Raw genomic sequence first — 19342 nt, forward strand, 5'->3', positions numbered from 1 at the left:
TTAGTTTCATAATAGGTGTGTGTACATTGGATACTTTTTCTTCCATTCCTGTGATACTTTGCTAAGAAGAACATTTTCCAGCTCCATCCATGTGTTTCATTTTTCATATGCAAGTGTAAGTGATTATAAATTGGTTTCACAGTAGTACTGAGTACATTGGATATTTTTTTCCCATTCCTGAGATACTTTACTGAGAAGAATATTTTCTAGCTCCATCCATGTAAACATAAAAGAGATAAAGTTCTCCATTTTTTTTAATGCTGCCTGGTATTCCATGGTACACATATATACCACAATTTATTAACCCATTCATGGGTCGATGGGCACTTGGGCTTCTTCCATGACTTGGCAATTATGAATTGGGCTGCAGTGAACAATCTGGTGCAAATATCTTTATTGCTAAATGATTTTTGGTCCTTTGGATATATACCTGAAGTTTGCTTTCTTGGAGTTGCAGCTTGCCTCAGCAGAGGTGACCTGCAGTTATCGCTCTTCTCTCTCAGCTCAGCTCCCAGTCTTCAGCTTAATTGGGTACTTTCTGGACATTATCCTTCCTTCTGGATGGGAGCTTCTGTTGGAGGCTGGCTCTAGTCGGCCATCTTTCCCCTCCCCCATACTTTTTTTTTTTTTAATCTCAAATAACACGAAACTTATAAATCTTTCCAGAGATGGTTAATTCTATCTGAAGTGCATTAATGTCTTCAAGGGACTCGGGTTCTTTCCATTCTTCTCGCTGCCATTCTTAGCCTGCTTGCTTATCTGTTTAGGCTGGTTCACTTGGCATCTCAAGATGGCTACATTTCCAAGAATCACATCCACATGGCAACAGTCAGAGGCAAAAAGGAAAAAAATATCAATTTTATTATCAACCACAATCACTTTCTACATGATTATATTTCTGGATTGTGTATTGTGCTCCACTGGTCCCTTTATGTAATACTATGTCATTACTGCACTAGGTTTTTAGCATTTATTTTAAATTGAAGAAAATAACTTACACAGAGGAAAATACAGAAATCTTATATAGAGCACTACCCATATTACAGTGCAGACCTTTTCCAATGTCTTATGTGACACCCTCTCAATCAGTACATCCTCTGAGAATTTCCACCATTCTCACTTCTGTCACCATAGATTTGTTTTGTCTGATTTAAAATTCATGTATATGGAATTATACAACATGTGTTCTTTTGTGCCTAACTTATTTCATTCAATATTATGCCTTTGAGATTCATTAATTTTATATATATATATATATATCAGTAGTTCAGTCTTTTTCATTGTTATTAGTTACTCCATTTAACCATAATTTCTTCACTTTTTGTACTTTTTGTATCATAGAAGATAAAGCTTCTATGAGCATCCTTTTTAATCTTTTGGTGGACACAAGCACTCATTTCTTTTGGGCATATACCCAGGGATTGGATTGCTGGGCCATAGAATATAAAAGTATGTTTAGCATTAGTGTTGATAGATGCCTCTAAACACTTTTCTAAAGTGCTTGTACCAGTGTTCACTCCTCCATTAATGTAAGAGATTTCTATTTACTCTACATTGTCACAAACACTGAGGGTCAGTCTTTTTAATTTTAGCAATTCTGGTGAGTATGTAATGGTACTACGTATCTCATTATGGTTTTAATTTGCATCTCTCAAGCAACTACTGATATTGAGAACCTTTTCATATGTTGGTTGGTCTCTTTGATATCCTCTTTTGGAAGTGATTATTCAAGTCTTTTGGCTATATGTACATTGGGTTGTATGTTTTGTTGTTTTGTTAAAATTCTTTATATGTCCAGACAAAAGTTCTTTGTAGATTATATGTAAATACAAAAATCTTCTGTGGCTTGCTTTTTCATATTCATGATGGATTTTGATGACCAAAAGTTCTTTTTTTTTTTTTTGAGACAAAGTCTCACTCTGTTGCCCAGGCTACAGTGCTGTGGCATCATACACAGCAACCTCAAACTCCTGGGTTCAAGTGATCTGCTTGCCTTAGTCTCCAAAGTAGCTGGGACTACAGGTGCCCACCACTATACTCCCATCTAGTTTTTCTATTTTTAATAGAGACAGGGTCTTACTCTTGCTCAGGCTGGTCTCGAACTCCTGAACTCAAGCAGTCCACTAGCCTTGACCTCCCAAAGTGCTAAGAATTACAGGTGTGAGCCCTGAGCCTGGCTAGATGAACAAAAGTTTGTAATTTTTTTTTTTTTTTTTTTTGCATCAAGACAAGAGTCTCACTTTGTCTCCCTGGGTAAAATGCATTGGTGTCACTATAGTTCACTGTAACCTCAAACTCCTGGGCTCAAGCGATCTTCCTACTTGAACCTTCTGAGTAGTTGGGACTATAGGAATGAGTCACAATGCCTGGCTAATTTTTCTGTTTTCAATAGAGATGGAATCTCACTCTTGCCTACTCTGTGGTAACCATTATTTTACTCTTTACCTCTATGGGATCCACATTTTTTTCCTCCCAAATATGAGGGAGAGAACGTTTTTCTCTTTCCATGCCTGCTTTATTTCACCAAAGGAAACTTTAGTTCCATCAGTGTTGCTGTAACTGACAGGAATTCATTCTTTTTTATGACTGAATAATATTGCATTGTGTGTATTTTTTTTTTATTGGAGATTCATTGAGCGTACAAAGAACAGGTTACATTGATTGCATTTGTTAGATAAAGACCCTCTTATAATTGTGTCCCACCCCTAAAATGTGCGCCACATACCATGACCCCCCCACCCCCTCCCTCCTTCCCTCTCTCTACTCTCCCTTCCCCTATCCCTTCCCCTACCCCTTACTGTGTTCTAGGTCATTAATTGTCCTCAAATCAGAATTGAGTACATAGGATTCTTGCTTCTCTGTTCTTATGATGCTTTACTAAGAATAATGTGTTCCACTTCCATCCAGGTTAATACAAAAGATGTAAAGTCTCCATCCTTTTTAGTGGCTGAATAGTATTCCATGGTATATATATATATATACACCACAGCTTGTTAATCCATTCCTAGGTTGGTGGGCATTTAGGCTATTTCCACATTTTGACAATCGTAAATTGAGCTGCGATAAAACAATCTAGTGCCACTGTCTGTATGGTAAAAGGATTTTTTTCCTTCTGGGTAGATGCCCAGTAATGGGACTACAGGATCAAATGGGAGATCTAGTTTGAGTTGTTTGAGGGTTCTCTATACTTCCTTCCAAAAAGGTTGTATTAGTTTGCAGTCCTACCAGCAGTGAAAAATGGTTCCCTTCTCTCCACATCCACACCAACATCTGCAGTTTTGAAATTGCTTTGTGTGTATTTACCACATTTTCTTTATCCACTCCATCAACCTAAATTGATTAACACTTAAGTTAATTTTGTATCTTGGATATTATAAATAGTGCTCAGTAAACATGAGAATGCAGATATCTCTTTGATATACTGATTTCCTTTCCTTGGGGTATATTCCACCCAATAGTGGAATTGCTAGGGCATATGGTAGTTCTATTTTTAGTTTTTTTGAGGAACCTCCATACTGTTTTCCATAGTAACTACACTACTGTACATTCCCAACAACAGTGTGTAAAAATTCCTTTTTCTCTGCATCCTCTCCTGCATTCATTTGTCTTTTTGATAATAGTCATTCTAACTGGGGTGAGATGAGATTTTATTGTGGTTTAGCTTTGCATTTCCCTGATGATTAGTGATGTTCAGCATTCTTTCCATATACTTATTGGCTATTTGTATGTCTTATTTTGAAAAATGTCTATTCAGGTCTTTTGCCCATTTTTATTTAATTCAGATTATTTGGGTTTGTCTTCCTCCCTGCTGTTTAGTTGTTTGAGTTCCTTATATATTATAGTTACTAGTCCCTTATAAGATACATAGTTTGCAGAGATTTTCTCACATTCTGTAAGCTATCCCTTCACTTTGTTTCTTTTGCTGTGCAGAAGCTTTTTAGCTTGGTGTAATCTCATTTCTTTATTTTTACTTTGTTGCCTGTGCTGGACAAAAATCCTTGTCCAGACCAATGACCTATCATGTTCCCCAGTATTGTATTTTAGTAAATTCATAGTTTAAGGTATGATATGTAAGTCTTTAATCCATTTTAAGTTTATTTAGTATAAGGTGTAAGATGGAGAACTAGTTTCATTTTTCTACATACAGATATTCAGTTTTCTCAGCACCACTTATCGAAGATACTGTCCTTTCTCCAGTGTATGTTCTTGGCATTTTGGTCAAGGTGAGTTGGCTAATAGTGTGTGAATTTATTTGTGGGTTGTCTATGCCCTATTGTCTATGTCTAGTTCTGGGTCTGTCTATGTCTATTGGTCTACGTATCTGTTTTTATACTAGTACCATATTGTTTAGGTTGCTATAACTTTGTAAAATAATTTGAAACTGAGTAGGGTGATGCCTCCAGCTTTGTTCCTTTTGCTCAGAATTACTTCAGCTTTTTGGACTCTTTTGTGGATCCTTATGAATTCTAGGATTATTTATTTCTGTGAAGAATGTTGTTGACATTTTGATAGGGATTACATTGAATCTGGAGATCGCTTTGCGTGGTATATACATTTTAACAATATTAATTCTTTAAATCCATGAGTATGGGATAGTTTTCATTTTCTTGTGCATGTCCTCTTTAGTTTCTTTCATCAGAGTTTTAGCAATCTTTCACTTCTTTGGTTAAATTTATTTCTAGGTGTTTGTTTGTTTGTTTGTTTGTTGCAGCTATTATAATTGGTATTGCTTTCTCGACTTCTTTTTCAGTTTATTGATGTTAGAATGTAGAAAAGCTACTGATTTTTGTATGTTGATTTTGTATCTTACAACTTCAATTAATTTTTCAGTTCTATTAGTTTCTAGGTTTAGAGTCTAGGTTTTTCTAAATATAAAACTGTGTAATCTGCAAATAAGGATAATTTGACTTCTTCCTATCCAGTTTGGATGCCTTTTATTTCTTTCTCTTGCCTAACAGCTGTGGCTAATGATTTCCAGTACTGTGTTGAATAAAAGTGCTGAAAGTTGGCATCCTTGTCTTATTCCAGGCCATACTAGAAAGGCTTTCAAACTTTCCCCATTCAGTATGATATTAGCTGTGGATTTATCATATATTGCCCTTATCATGTTGAACTATATGTCCTTCCCACCCTTCCTTCCTCCCTTCCTTCTTTCTACAGAGTCTCACTCTGTCACTCAGGCTAGAGTGCCATGGCATCAGCCTAGCTCACAGCAACCTCAAACTCCTGGGTTCAAATAATCCTCCTGCCTCAGCCTCCTAAGTACCTAGGACTATAGGCACCCACTAATTGTTCTATTTTTAGTAGAGACAGGGTCTTATTCTTGTTCAGACTGGTCTCAAACTCCTGAGCTCAAGCAATCCTCCTGCCTCGGCCTCCTAAGTACCTAGGACTATAGGCACCCACTAATTATTATATTTTTAGTAGAGACAGGGTCTCATTCTTGCTCAGACTGGTCTCAAACTCCTGAGCTCAAGCAATCCTTCTGCCTTAGTCTCCCAGAGTGCTAGGATTACAGGTGTGAATCACAATACCTAGCAGTATGTTCTTTCTATACCCAATTTGTTGAGAGTTTTCATCTTATAGGGATGTTGAATTTTATCAGATACTTTCTCAGCATCTATTAAAATGATCATATGATTTTTGTACTTGATTTTGTTGATGTGATGTATCATGTTTATTGATTTGCATATGTCAAACCATCTTTGCATCCCAGGGATGAATTGTACTTTATCATAGTGAATGATCTTTTTAATATGTTGTTGAATTCAGTTTCCTAGTATTTTGTTGAGTGTTTTTGTATCAGTGTTCATCAGGGGTATTAGTCTGTGGTTTTTCTATTGTGTCCTTGTCTGGCTTTGGAATCAAGGTAATTTTGCTGGCCTTGTAAAAACAGTTTGGAAGTATTTCTTCCTCTTCATTTTTTTGAAGTAGTTGGAGTGGAATTGATATTAGTTTTTTAAATGTTTGGTAGAATTCAGCAGTGACGCCATCATGCACTGGGCTTTTGTTTGATGAGAGACATCTTTTTATTGCTTCGATCTTTTTGCTCATTACTGGGGCATTCAAGGTTTCTATTTATTCATGTTTCAATCTTAGTTGGTTGTATGTGTCCAGGAATTGATCCATTTTCTCTAGGTTTTCCAATTTGTTGGAGTATAGTTGTTCATAACAGTCTCTAATGATCTCGTGTATTTCTGTTATCTATTGTAACATTTCCCTTTTCATCTCTGATTTTACTTGAGATTTTTCTTAGTCTAGCTCCAGGTTTGTTGATGTTTATCTTTTTAAAAGAAAAACAGTGTTCCATTTTGTTGATCATCTGTACTTTTTGTTTCAATTTCATTTATTTATGCACTTTATTATTTCTTTTCTTCTACTAATTTTGGATGTGGTTTGTTCTTACTTTTCCAGTTCCTTGTGATGCATCATTACATGGTTTATTTGGATCTTTCTATAATATATTTTTTTTGAGACAGAGGCTCACTATGTCGCCCTTGGTAGAGTGCTGTGGCATTAGAGCTCACAGCAACTTCAAACTCTTGGGTTTAAGCAATTCTCTTGCCTCAGCCTCCCAGGTAGTTGGGACTACAGGCACCCACCATGACACTTGTCTATTTTTTTGTTGTCCTTGTCATTGGTTGTTTAGCAGACCCAGGCTGAGTTCGAACCTGCCAGCCCTGGTGTATGTGGCCGGCACCCTAACTACTGAGCTATGGGCGCCGAGCCTGTAATATTTTTTGATGTAGGGATTTATTGCTATAAACTTCTCCCTTAGTACTGCTTTTTTTTTCTATCTGGTTTTATTTATTTTATTTATTTTTTAAACTGATGTTTATTTTCTGTCAACCTTATTTCCATATTATTTAAGAGCTTGTGAAAGAACAGCTTAAGAACACTCAGTGGTTGTTCCTACCCTTTCAGTAGCTTGAGCAGTGGGAGCTGCAGACCAGGGAGCTGCAGTCTTTAGTGGCAGGATGGGCACTCCAGTCTGCAGTGGGGAACCGCTGAATAGGCACAGAGGGTACCAGCATTTCTGATCAGTCTTGGGTTGAGTAGCAGTAAACTCAGACGCTGGAACAGTCTGTTCACTCCGAAATTCCTCCTTGGTCACAGCTTTCTCAGCAGCAGCCTTCTCTTCCTTTTCAATCTCTTCAGGATTTCTGTAGAAGTAGAGATCAGGCATGAGCTCCCATGATGTTCACAGGAGATGATGCCACGCATGCAGAGAACTTCCTAGGCCAGTATCCACCACATCAGACCTTCTAAGTGAGCTCCCTTCTAAGAATCTTATAGCAGGATTCAAGTTAGTCTGAAAACAGAAAAGCCAACTGATGTCCAAGCACAGCAAGAAAAACAGAGAAAGGCAGGAGAAAACAGACCATTTTCAAATGTTTTCATCAATGTTCTCGATGTTGTTATGCATTAACATTATACTTGTAGCAAGGATTATTATCAAACTCCCATTCATTGGGCCAGAGACTCTTGTGGTGTTAGCGGAAAAACTTGCCTCTCATATTACACACTGCCTACATTTCTGAGTTCATTGGCCAATCAGTGGTCTTTTTTTTATTTTAATAGTTTTGGGAGGTATAAGTAAAATTACATGTATTTATTGTATAGTGGTGGAATCTGGGCTTTTGGTGCATCTGTAACCCATGTAGTATACATTGTACCCCATAAGTAATTTTTTTTTTTTTTTTTGCAGTTTTTTGGCCGGGGCTGGGTTTGAACCTGCCACCCTCAGGCATATGGGGCCAGCGCCCTACTCCTTGAGCCACAGGCACCACCCCGCCATAGGTAATTTTTCATCATTCACTCCACTCATCCTCTGCCCTACTATGAGTTGCCAATGTTCATATGCCACTCTGTGTGACCTTATGTAGCCGTAGCTTAATTCCCACTTATAAATGAGAATGTGTGCCATTTATTTTTCTATTCCTGAGTTATTTCACTTAGGATAATGTCCCCCAGCTCCATACAAGTTGCTGCAAAAGACATTATTTCATTCTTTCTTATTGCTGAGTAGTACTTCTTGGTATATATACATACCACATTCTCTTTATCCACTGACAAGTGCTGATGGGTACTTAGGTTGATTCCATGTCTTTGTAATTGTGAACTGTGCTGCAATAAAACATGTAAATGTAGGTATCTTTTTGATATAATAATTTATTTTCCTTTCGGTAGATACCCAGTAATGGGACTGCAAGATCAAATGGCACATATGTATGTGTATTTATTATTTTTGTATCTTCATGTTGAAGTGACCCCATTATCATTATATAATGACCTCCTCTGTCTCTCTTTTTTTTTTTGCAGTTTTTGGCTGGGGCTGGGTTTGAACCCGCCACCTCCAGCATATGGGGCTGGCACCCTACTCCTTTGAGCCACAGGTGCCACCCGACCTTCTTTGTCTCTTTGTAGTTTTTGGCTTAAAGTCTGTTGTTTTTTTTTTTCTGGCTAGGGCCGGGTTTGAACCTGCCACCTCCAGTATGTGGGGCCAGCGCCCTACTCCTTTGAGCCTCAGGCGCCGCCCCTTAAAGTCTGTTTTATCCATTATAAATATACCTGCTCCTACTCTTTTTGGGCTTCTATTTACATGGAATATCTTTTTCTGTTTCTTCACTTTCAGTCTGTGTGTGTCTTTACAGGTGAAGTGAATTTCTTGGGAACATCATACAGTTGAGTCTTATTTTTAATCCATACAGACCCTATATGTCTTTTAATTGGATTCCATTTACATTCAATGTTGTTATTGATAGGTAAGAATTAATGCCATTTTGTTACTTATTTTCTAGTTGTTTTGTAACTATCTTCTATCTTTTTTCCTTTCTTACTGTCTTTCTTTGTGGTTAAGTATTTTTCTCTAGTAGTACATTTTAATTGCAGGGTGTCTATTATTTTTGCTTTTTGGTTACCATGAGGCTTACAGAAAACTTCCTTTAATTATAACAAGTTATTTAAAACTGATACCAACTTAACTTTGATCAGACACAAAAAAGAAAAGACAAATGAACCAAGAAGAACCTATATACATTAACTCCCTTCTTTTCCCACATTCTGAATTTTTGATATCACTATTTTCATCTTCTTTATATTACCTATCTTTTAACAAATTGTTATAGTTGTTATTTTTAATAGTTTTATCTTTTAGTGTTCTCAGTACAGATTTAAGTGGTTTATATTCCACAATTACTATATTAGTCTGATAATTACATTAGGATACTTGTATTTCAGTTTAAGAACTTCCTTTACAAAGTCTTGTAGTAAATTTCTGGTAGTTATAAATTCCTTCAACTTTTATTTGTCTGGAGGAAGTCTTTATCTTGCCTTCATTTCTAAAGGATAGATTTGCTGGTCAAAGCATTTTTGGTTAGCAGTATTTTTCCCTTAAGCACTCTGAATTGATTCTACTCCCTCCTGGCCTTTAAGGTTTGTACTGAGAAGTCTGATAGTGGGTATATTGGATCTCCCGTCTATGTTATTTGTTTCTTTCCTCTTATTCCTTTCAGATCCTCTCTTTGTCTTTGACCTTTGAGAGTTTCATTATAATATGTCATAGGCTATTCTTATTTGGGTTGAATCTGATTGGTAAAAACCCTCCTGTATCTGAATATTTCTATCTTTCTCTAGGTTTAGAAAGTTTTTGTTATTATTTCTTTGAATATGCTTTCTATCCCGTTTTTCTTTTTTCAAATCATTCTTTAACTCTCACAATCTAAACATTTGCTCTTGTGATGTTGTCCTATAGATTCTATAAGCTTCTTCATTCCTTTTCATTCTTTTTTTCTCCTCTGTCTGTGTATTGTCAAGTAGTTTATCTTTGAACTCACTGATTCTTTCTTGTTTCATCACTTCTGTGTTTGATGGTCTCCGTCATCTTTTTCATTTCATTCATTGTATTTTTCAGCTCCAGGATTTCTTTTTGATTTTTTTTTAAAGTTTTTATCTCTGCTAAATCTCTCTGATATATTTCTGAATTGATTCTCTTTGTTTTATTAACGTTCATTGTACTCCCTTAAAACAGAATTTTGAATTCTTTAAAAGGTTACATATCTCGGCTTGGCGCCTGTGGCTCAAGTGGCTAAGGTGCCAGCCACGTACACCCAAGGTGGCGGGTTCGAATCCAGCCTGGCCCGCCAAACAACAATGGCTGCAACCAAAAAATAGCTGGGCATTGTGGCAGGCACCTGTGGTCCCAGCTACTTGGGAGGCAGAGGCAGAAGACTCACTTGAGCCTCGGAGTTGGAGGTTGCTGTGAGCTGAGATGCCATGGCACTCTACCCAGGCGGACAGCTTGAGGCTCCTGTCTCAAAAAAAAAAAAAAAAGGTTACATATCTCAATCATTTTATTTACTTATTTATTTCTCTTTTTTTATTTTTTAAATTTCAGATTAGTATGAGGATACATATGTTTAGGTTACATCATTTGGGTTTATTAGGTAAAGTCTGAGTTGTAGTTGAGTCCTTCACCCAGAAGGTGTGCCATATACTCCTACATTTTACCCATTATGTGGGAGCTCACTAAGTCCCCTACCCACCTTCCCCTTTCTCCCCTTATTGAATTTTTTTTGTTTTTGAGACAGAGTCTCACTTTGTCACCCTTGGTAGAGTGCAGTGGCATCACAGCTCAAAGCAACCTCAAACTCTTGGGCTTAAGCAGTTCTCTTGGCTCAGCCTCCCAAGTAGCTGGGACTATAGGTGCCCACCATAACACCCAACTATTTTTAAAAGTGAGGTCTCGCTCTTGTTCAGGCTGGTCTCAAACCCATGAGCTCAGGCAGTCCACCTGCCTCAGCCTTCCATAGTGCTAAGATTACAGGCATGAGCCACCACACCCGCCCCCCCCTTATTGAATTTGTGTTTTTCTCTCATGTGGGTGTGTAGTTGTTGGTCTACTAGTTTCAGATTAGTACTGAGTACATAGAATGTTTGCTTTTCCATTCTTGAGATAATTTACTAAGGAAAATGTTCTCCAAATCCATCCAGGTAAATACAAAAGATGTCTCCATCCTTTTTGAGGCTGAATAGTAGTCTATGATATGTATATTACACACCACAGTTTAATTGATTCTTGGGTTGATGGGCACTTGCATTGTTTCCATATCTTTTCAATTATAAATTGAGCTGCTATAAACATTCAAGTGCAAATGTCCTTATGATAAAATGATTTCTCTTCTTCTGGGTAGATACCTAGTAATGGATTGTGGGATTACATGGAACATCTACTTTTAGCTCTTTGAGGATTCTCCATATTTCTTACCAAAAAGGTTGTATTAGTTTGTAGTCCCACCAACAGTATATAAATTCCCTTCTCTCCACACCCATTCCAGTACCTACAGCTTTGGGATTTTGCAATGTGGACTCTACTCACTGAGATTAGATGATATCTCAAGGTGGTTTTGATTTGGATTTTTCTGATGATTAGGGATGATGAGCATTTTTTTCATGCATTCATTAGGTCATTCATCTGTATTCTTGAGAGAAGGTTCACATCATGTCTCTTGCCCAGTGATTAATTGGGTTGTTTGCTCTATTCTTGATTTGCTTAAGTCCTTTGTAGATTCTAGTTATTAGCCTTTTATCAGATTTGTAACATGTGAATATCTTCTCCCATTCTGAAGGTTGTCTGTTTGTTTTGGTTATTGTGTCCTCAGCTGTGGAGAAGGTTTTAAGCTTGATCAGATCACATTTCTTTTTGCTATTACTAAAACTGCCAATCTTTCCCTAGCCCAATATTGTTAAGAGTTTTTCCCACACTTTCTTGTAGAGTTATTATTTTGTATCTTAGATTTAAATCTTTCATCCAATGTAAGTTAATTTTTGTTAGTGGTGAGAGGTGCAGGTCCAGTTTCAGTCTCTTATATGTGACTAACCAGTCCTTCCAGCACCGTTTATTAAATAGGGATTACTTTTACCCAGTTTGTGCTTTTGTTTGGTTTATCAAACATCAGATGTGGTATGAAGTTTGTTTCATCTCTATTCTTTTTTTTTCAGTTTTTGTCCAGGGCTAGGTTTGAACCTGCCACCTCCAAGATGGGGCCAGCACCCTACTCCTTTGAGCCATAGATGCCGCCCTTCATCTCTATTCTTTTCCATAAATTTATGTCTCTGTTTTCATGCCAATACTGAAGTCTGGTAACATCATGGCTTATTTTTTTTCTTAGAATTGCATTAGCTATTCATGTTTTTTTCTGGTTCCATATGAAACAAATAACTATTTTTTCAAATTCTTCAAAGTATAGTGTTGGTGTTTTAATGGGGAATGTGTTAAGTCTGTAAATTACTTTGGGTAGTATAGACATTTTAACAATATTGAGTCTTCCTAGCCATGATCACAGTATATTCTTCCATTTGTTAATGTCTTCTGCTGTTTCTTTTCTCGGGTTTTATAATTCTCTCTGTACTGATCCTTCACATCCTTTGTTAGGTATATTCCAAAGTATTTCATTTTCTTTGAAGCTACCGTGAAGAATGTTGTGTCTTTGATTTAATTTTTTTTCAGCTTGACTATTGTTGGCATGTACAAAGGCTACTGATTGGCGAACATTGTTTTTATACCCTGAGACATTACTTTATTTCTTGATCACTTATAGGAGTCTTGTGATTAAGTCTCTGGGATTTTCTAACTATAAGATCATATCAGGCTCAGCACTTGTGGCTCAAGTGGCTAAGGCGCCAGCCACATACACCTAAGGTGGCAGGTTTGAATCCAGCCTGGGCACGCCAAACAACAATGATGGCTGCAACCAAAAAATAGCCAGGCATTGTGGCGGGCACCTGTGGTCCCAGCTACTTGGGAAGTGGAGGCAGGAGACTCGCTTGAGCCCAGGAGTTGGAGGTTGCTATGAGCTGTGATGCCACAGCACTCTACCCAGGGGGACAGCTTGAGGCTCTGTCTCAAAAAAAAAAAAAAAAAAATCGTATCATCTACAAAAAGCACAAGTTTGACCTCCTCTGTCCCCATTTGGATACCTTTTATACCTTTTCTTGCCTGATTGCATTGGCTAGTACTTCCAGAACTTTGTTGAATAATAGTAGCAAAAGTGGAAATCCTTGTCAGGTTCCAGTTTTAAATAGAAATGCTTTTAGTTTTTCTCCACTAAGTATGATATTCACTTTGGGTTTATTGAAGATAGTTTCTATCAGTTTAAGAAACATCCCATCTATGCCTGTTTTCTTAAGTGTTTTTTCAGAAAAGGATGCTAAATTTTGTCATATGCTTTTACTGCCTCTATTAAGAGGATCATATTGTCTTTGTTTTTGCTTCTGTTTACATGGTGGATAATGTTTATGGATTTATGACTATTAAACCAGCCTTGCATCCCTGGGATGAAGCAAACTTATTCATGATGTATAATTTTCTTTTTTTTTTTTTGCAGTTTCTGGCTGGGGCTGGGTTTGAACCTACCACCTCCAGCATATGGGGCCAGCGCCCTACTCCTTTGAGCCACAGGCACCGCCCGATGTATAATTTTCTTAATGTATAGCTGAATTATATTTGATAGGACTTTATTGAAAATTTTTGCATCAATATTCATTAATGATATTGGTCTATAGTTTTCTTTTTTTGTTGAGTTCTTTCCTGGTTTTGGTATCAGGGTGACATTTTCTTCATAGGAGTTGGATAGGGTTTCCTCATTCTCAATGTTTTAGAATGGTACAAGCTCTTCTTTGAAGGTTTGGTAGAATTCTGATGTGAAACCCCCTGGTCCTGGATTTTTGTTGTTGTTGGAAGCTTTTTTATTGTTGTTGCAATTTTGGTGCTTGATATTTGTCTGTTCAAGAGTTCTGTTTCTTCCTGGTTGAGTCTCAGGAGGTAATATGCTTCTAGGAATTTGTCTATTTTCTCCAAATTTTTAAATTTCTGGGCATAGAGTTTTTTGTAGTATTCAATGATAATCTTTTGTATCTCTGTGGTATCTGTTATTTTCCGATTTTTGTTTCTGACTGAGATTATTAGAGATTTTTCTGTTTATAGTTATTAATATGGCCAAAGGTTTATCAATTTTATTTATCTTTTCAAAGAACCAACTTTTTGTTTCATTAAATTTCCAAATAACTTTATGTTTTTTATTTCATTTAGTTCTGATCTAATTTTTGTTATTTCTTTTCTTCTACTTGTTTTGCAGTTGGATTGCTCTTCTTTTTCCAGTTTCTTGTGATGATTCATTAGACAGCTGATTTGTGCTCTTTTGGTCTTCTGGATGTGGGTGTTTAATACAATAAATTTCCCTCTTTGTACTGCTTTTGCAGTATCCCACAGGTTTTGATAGTTTGTGGCTTCATTATCATTTTTTTAAGGACTCTAATGATTTCCTTCTTTATCTCCTCCTTGACTAAGCTATATCATTCAGCAAAAGGTTTAGTTTCCATGACTTCATGTGGGGACATGTGTTTCTGTTAGAACTGAGATCTACTTTCATTCTCTCTGTCTGTTTTTTTTTTTTTTTTTTGAGACAGTCTCATTGTGTCACCCTCAGTAGAGTGCCATAGTGTCACAGCTCACAGCAACCTCAAACTCTTGGGCTTAAGTGGTTCTCTTTCCTCAGCCTCCCAAGTAGTTGAGATTACAGGCACCTGCCAGAATATCAGGCTATTTTTTTTGTTATTGTTGTTGTTTAGCTGACCCCGACCAGGTTCAAACCATCAGGCTTGATGCATGTGGCCGACACCATAACCACTGTGCTATGGCACTGAGCCTACTTTCATTCTCTTGTGGTCTGTGAAGATACAAGGTATAATTTATATATTTTTTAAATTTGTTGAGGTTTGATTTGTGTCCTAGGATATGATATATCTTATAGAATGATCCATGAGCTGATGAGAAGGACTTATGTTCAGTAGTACTGAGGTAGAATATTCTTTTTTTTTTTAGTATATACCTCATCTCGTTTACTTAATTATTGTGTTAAGACATTTATACTTGGCTCTCTCACCTCCTTCTGCCTTCCTTCTCTTTCTCCCCCACCCCTTTCCCCTTGCTCTTCTCTACTCTTTCTCTCTTCTCTTTCCAGTCTCTCCTTATCTCTCTCCCCTCTCTTCTCTCCTCCTCGGTGCTGCTCTGCAGCCTCCCTCCCCCCACCAATAAAGACCTTTCGTATAAAAAAAAAAAAAAGACATTTATACTCTATACTTAATAGATCTGACATGTACCCTTGCGTTATGCAACGTAGATGTGATCCCACCATTCACCCTTCCTCGATCTCACTTCTCCCCTCCCCTCCCCTCCCCCCTCCTCCCTCCTTCATCCTGGGCCATAGATGTGATCTATTCTTCATATGAAAGTGTGAGTGATTGTAAATTGGTTTCATAATAGTACTGAGTACATTGGATATTTTCTCTTCCATTCTTGAGATACTTTACTAAGTAGGATATGTTCCAGCTCCATCCATGTAAACATAAAAGAGGTAAAGTCTCTATCTTTTTTAAAGCTGCATAATATTCCATGGTATATATATACTACAATTTATTAATCCATTCATGGGTCGATGGGCATTTGGGCTTCTTCCATGACTTGGCTGTTATGAATTGAGCTGCAGTGAACAATCTGATGCACATATCCTTGTTATAAAGTGATTTTTGGTCTTTTGGCTATACACCTAGTAGAGGAATTCCAGGATCAAGTAGCAGGTCTACTTTTTGAGATTCCTGAGTATTCTCCATACTTCTTTCTAAAAGGGATGTATTAGCTTTCACTCCCACCAGAAGTACACAAGTGTTCTCTTTTCTCCACATCCATAGTTTTGGGATTTTGTTATGTGAGCCACTCTTACAGGAGTTAGATGATATCTCAAAGTGGTTTTGATTTGTATTTCTCTGATGATTAAAGATGAGAAGCATTTTTTCATGTTTCTGTAGGCCATGCGCCTATCTTCTTCAGAGAAGCTTCTGTTCAAGTCCTTTGCCCACAATGAAATGGGATTACTTGTTCTTTTCTTATTAATAAGTTTGAGTTCTCTGTGGATTCTGGTTATCAAACCTTTGTCAGAAGCCTAACCTGCAAATATCCTCTCCCAGTCTGAGGGCTGTCTGCTTGCTTTGCTTACTGTGTGTTCTTGGCTGTGCAGAAGCCAGTAATGTATTTTTAGTGTTGCTTCAATTGCCCAGGGGGGTCCTCCTCATAAAGTATTCTCCCAGGCCAATTTCTTCAAGTGTTTCACCTGCACTCTCTCCAAGAATCTTTATAGTTTCATGTCTTAAGTTTAAATCTTTTATCCAATGAGAGTCATTTTTATTTTTATTTATTTATTTTTTTTTTTTTGAGATAGATTCTCACTTTATCACCCCTGGTACAGTACTGTGGTGTCACAGCTCACAACAACCTCCAACTCCTGGGCTTAGGCAATTCTCTTGCCTCAGCCTCCCAAGTAGCTGGGACTATAGGCGCCCACCAGAAAACCCGGCTATTTTTTTTCTTGCAGTTTGGCTGGGGCCGGGTTTGAACCCGCCACCCTCGGTATATGGGGCCAGTGCCCTACTTACTGAGCCACAGGTACTGCCCAGAGAGTCAATTTTTGTTAATGGTGAAAGGTGTGGGTCCAGTTTCAGTCTTCTATAAATCGCCAGCCAATTCTCCCAGTACTATTTGTCACATAGGGAATCTTTCCCCCAATTTATAGTTTTGATGGGCTTATCAAAGATCAAATGACAATAAGTATCTGGGTTCCTCTCTTGGTTCTCAATTCTGTTCCATACATCTACCTCTCTATTTTTGTGCCAATACCATGCTGTTTTGATCACTATAGATTTATAGTATAGTTTGAAGTATGGTAGTATGATTTCTCCTGATTTGGTTTTATTTCTGAGTAATGTCTTGGCTTTCGAGGTTTTTTCTGGTTCCTTTTCTTCCATATAAAATGAAGTACTATTTTTTCCAGATCTTTAAAGTATGACAGTGGTGCTTTGATAGGGATTACATTAAATTTGTAAATTGCTTTGGGTAATATGGACATTTTAACAATGCTGATTCTTCCCCGCCATGAGAATGGTATGTTTTTCCATTTCTTAACATCTTCAGATATTTCTTTTCTCAGAGTTTTGTAATTCTCTATTTATAGAGATCTTTCACGTCCTTTGTTAGGTAAATTCCCAAATATTTCATCTTTGGCACAACTGTAAAGGGAATAGAGTCCTTGACTGTTTTTTTGGCTTGATTATTATTGGTATATATAAAAGCTACTGATTTGTGAGTATTGATTTTGTATCCTGGGACACTACTGTATTCCTTGATCACTTCTAAGAGTTTTGTAGTTGAGTCCCTGGGGTTTTTGAGGTATAAAATCATACCATCTGCAAAGAGTGAAAGTTTTATCTCCTCTGACCCTATTTGTATATCCTTGATCACCTTCTTTTGCCTGAATGTGATGGCTAAGACTTTCATTACAGTGTTAAAAAGCAGTGGAGACAATGGGCAACCTTGCCTGGTTCCTGATCTAAGTGGAAATGTTTTAAATTTTACTCCATTCAATATGATATTGGCTGTGGGTTTGCTATAGATGGCCTCTATCAGTTTAAGAAAAGTCTCATCTATACCTATTTTCTTAAGTGTTCTGATCATGAAAGCATGCTGAATATTGTCAAAAGCTTTTTCTGCATCTATTGAGAGAATCATATGGTCTTTGTTTTTTAATTTATGTGATATATTATATTTATAGATTTACATATATTGAACCAACCTTGAGACCCTGGGATAAAACTCACTTGGTCATGGAATAATTCATTTGATATGTTGCTGGATTCTGTTTGCTAGGATCTTACTGAATATTTTTGCATCTATGTTCATTAAAGATATTGTTCTATAATTTTCTTTTCTTTTTGGGTCTTTTCCTGGTTTGGGGATTAGAGTGATATTTGCTTCATAGAATGTGTTGGGAAGTATTCCTTCTTTTTTCATGTTTTGGAAAAGGTTAAGTAATATAAGTACTAGTTCCTCTTTAAAGGTTTGGTAGAATTCTGATGTGAAGCCATCTGGTCCCAGACTCTTCTGTTTTGAGAGATTTTGTATAGTTGATTCTATTTCAGTACTTGATATAGGTCTGTTCAGTATTTCCAATTCTTTCTGTTTAAGTCTGGGAAGTTGGCATGCTTCCAAGTATTGGTCAGTTTCTTTCAGATTTTCATATTTATGGGAATAAAGTTTTTTATAGTATTCATTAAGGAGTCTTTGAATTTCTGAGATGTCTGTTGTTATTTCGCCTTTGTCATTTCTGATTGATGATGTTAGGGACTTTAATTTTCTATTTTTAGTTAAGTTGGCCAAAGGTTTATCAATTTTGTTGAATTTTTTAGAAAACCAACTTTTTGATTCATTGATCTTTTGAATAATTATTTTGTTTTCAATTTCATTTAATTCTGCTCTAATTTTAATTATTTCTTTTCTTCTGCTGGGTTTGGGGTTGGAATGTTCTTCCTTTTCCAGTTGCTTAAGATGTCCCATTAAGTTATTGACTTCCTCTCTTTCCATTCTCTTTTGATGAAGGCTTGCAATGCTATAAATTTCCCTGTTAGGACTGCCTTTGCAGTATCCCACAGGTTCTGATAATTCATGTCTTCATTGTTGTTTTGTTCCAGAAATTTGGCAATTTCCTTCTTAATCTCTTCTGTGACCCAGCTATCATTCAGCATAAGGTTATTTAGTTTCCATGTCTTTGTATAAGTATGCAGATAGCTATAATTTGTAAGTTCAATTTTTATTGTGTGATGATCCAAGAAAATACAAGGAATAATTTCTATACTTTTAAATTTGCTGAGATTAGATATGTGACCTAAGATGTGATCAATTTTGGAGGATGTTCCATGGACTAATGAGAAGAATGTGTACTCAGTTTTCTTAGAATGAAATGTTCTGTAGATGTCTGTTAAATTCAATTGTTGTATGGTGAAGTTTAAGTCCAAAAATTCTTTGCTTAGTTTCTTATTGGAGGATCTATCCAACACTGCCAAAGGGGTGTTAAAATCTCCAACTATTATGGTGCTGGAAGATATTAAATTGCTCGTGTCTGTTAGGGTCTCCCTTATAAATTGAGAAGCATTCTGGTTGGGCACATAAATGTTAATAATTGACATCTCATCATTTTGAGGGTTTCCCTTAACAAATATGAAGTGACCGTCCTTGTCTTTTCGTACTTTTGTTGGTTTAAAGCCTAATGGATCTGCAAATAAAACTGTCACCCCTGCTTTTTTCTGATTTCTGTTTGTCTGGATTACAGATGTCCATCCCTTCACCTGAGTCTATATTTATCCTTTAAGGTAAGATGAGATTCTAATATTCAGCAGATATCTGGCCTGAGTTTTTGTATCCAGTCAACCAACATGTGCCTCTTAAGAGGACAGTGTA

The 19342-nt window shown here is 36.8% G+C and overlaps 1 protein-coding gene and 1 non-coding gene across 2 annotated transcripts in view; one reads left to right on the plus strand and one right to left on the minus strand.

Moving 5' to 3' along the window:
- The window catches only part of XRRA1 (X-ray radiation resistance associated 1), a 104912-nt gene that overhangs the window by 53205 nt on the left and 32365 nt on the right, over nt 1–19342 (plus strand). The gene's annotated exons all lie outside the window — the stretch shown is intronic.
- LOC111724575 lies at nt 7436–7587 on the minus strand. Its single transcript, XR_002772850.1, has one exon. It is a non-coding gene; the product is annotated as a small nucleolar RNA SNORA62/SNORA6 family (small nucleolar RNA).

This window comes from Otolemur garnettii, unplaced genomic scaffold, assembly GCF_000181295.1.
Source record: "Otolemur garnettii isolate 467f Iridium unplaced genomic scaffold, OtoGar3 scaffold00001, whole genome shotgun sequence".
Taxonomy (NCBI): Eukaryota; Metazoa; Chordata; class Mammalia; order Primates; family Galagidae; genus Otolemur; species Otolemur garnettii.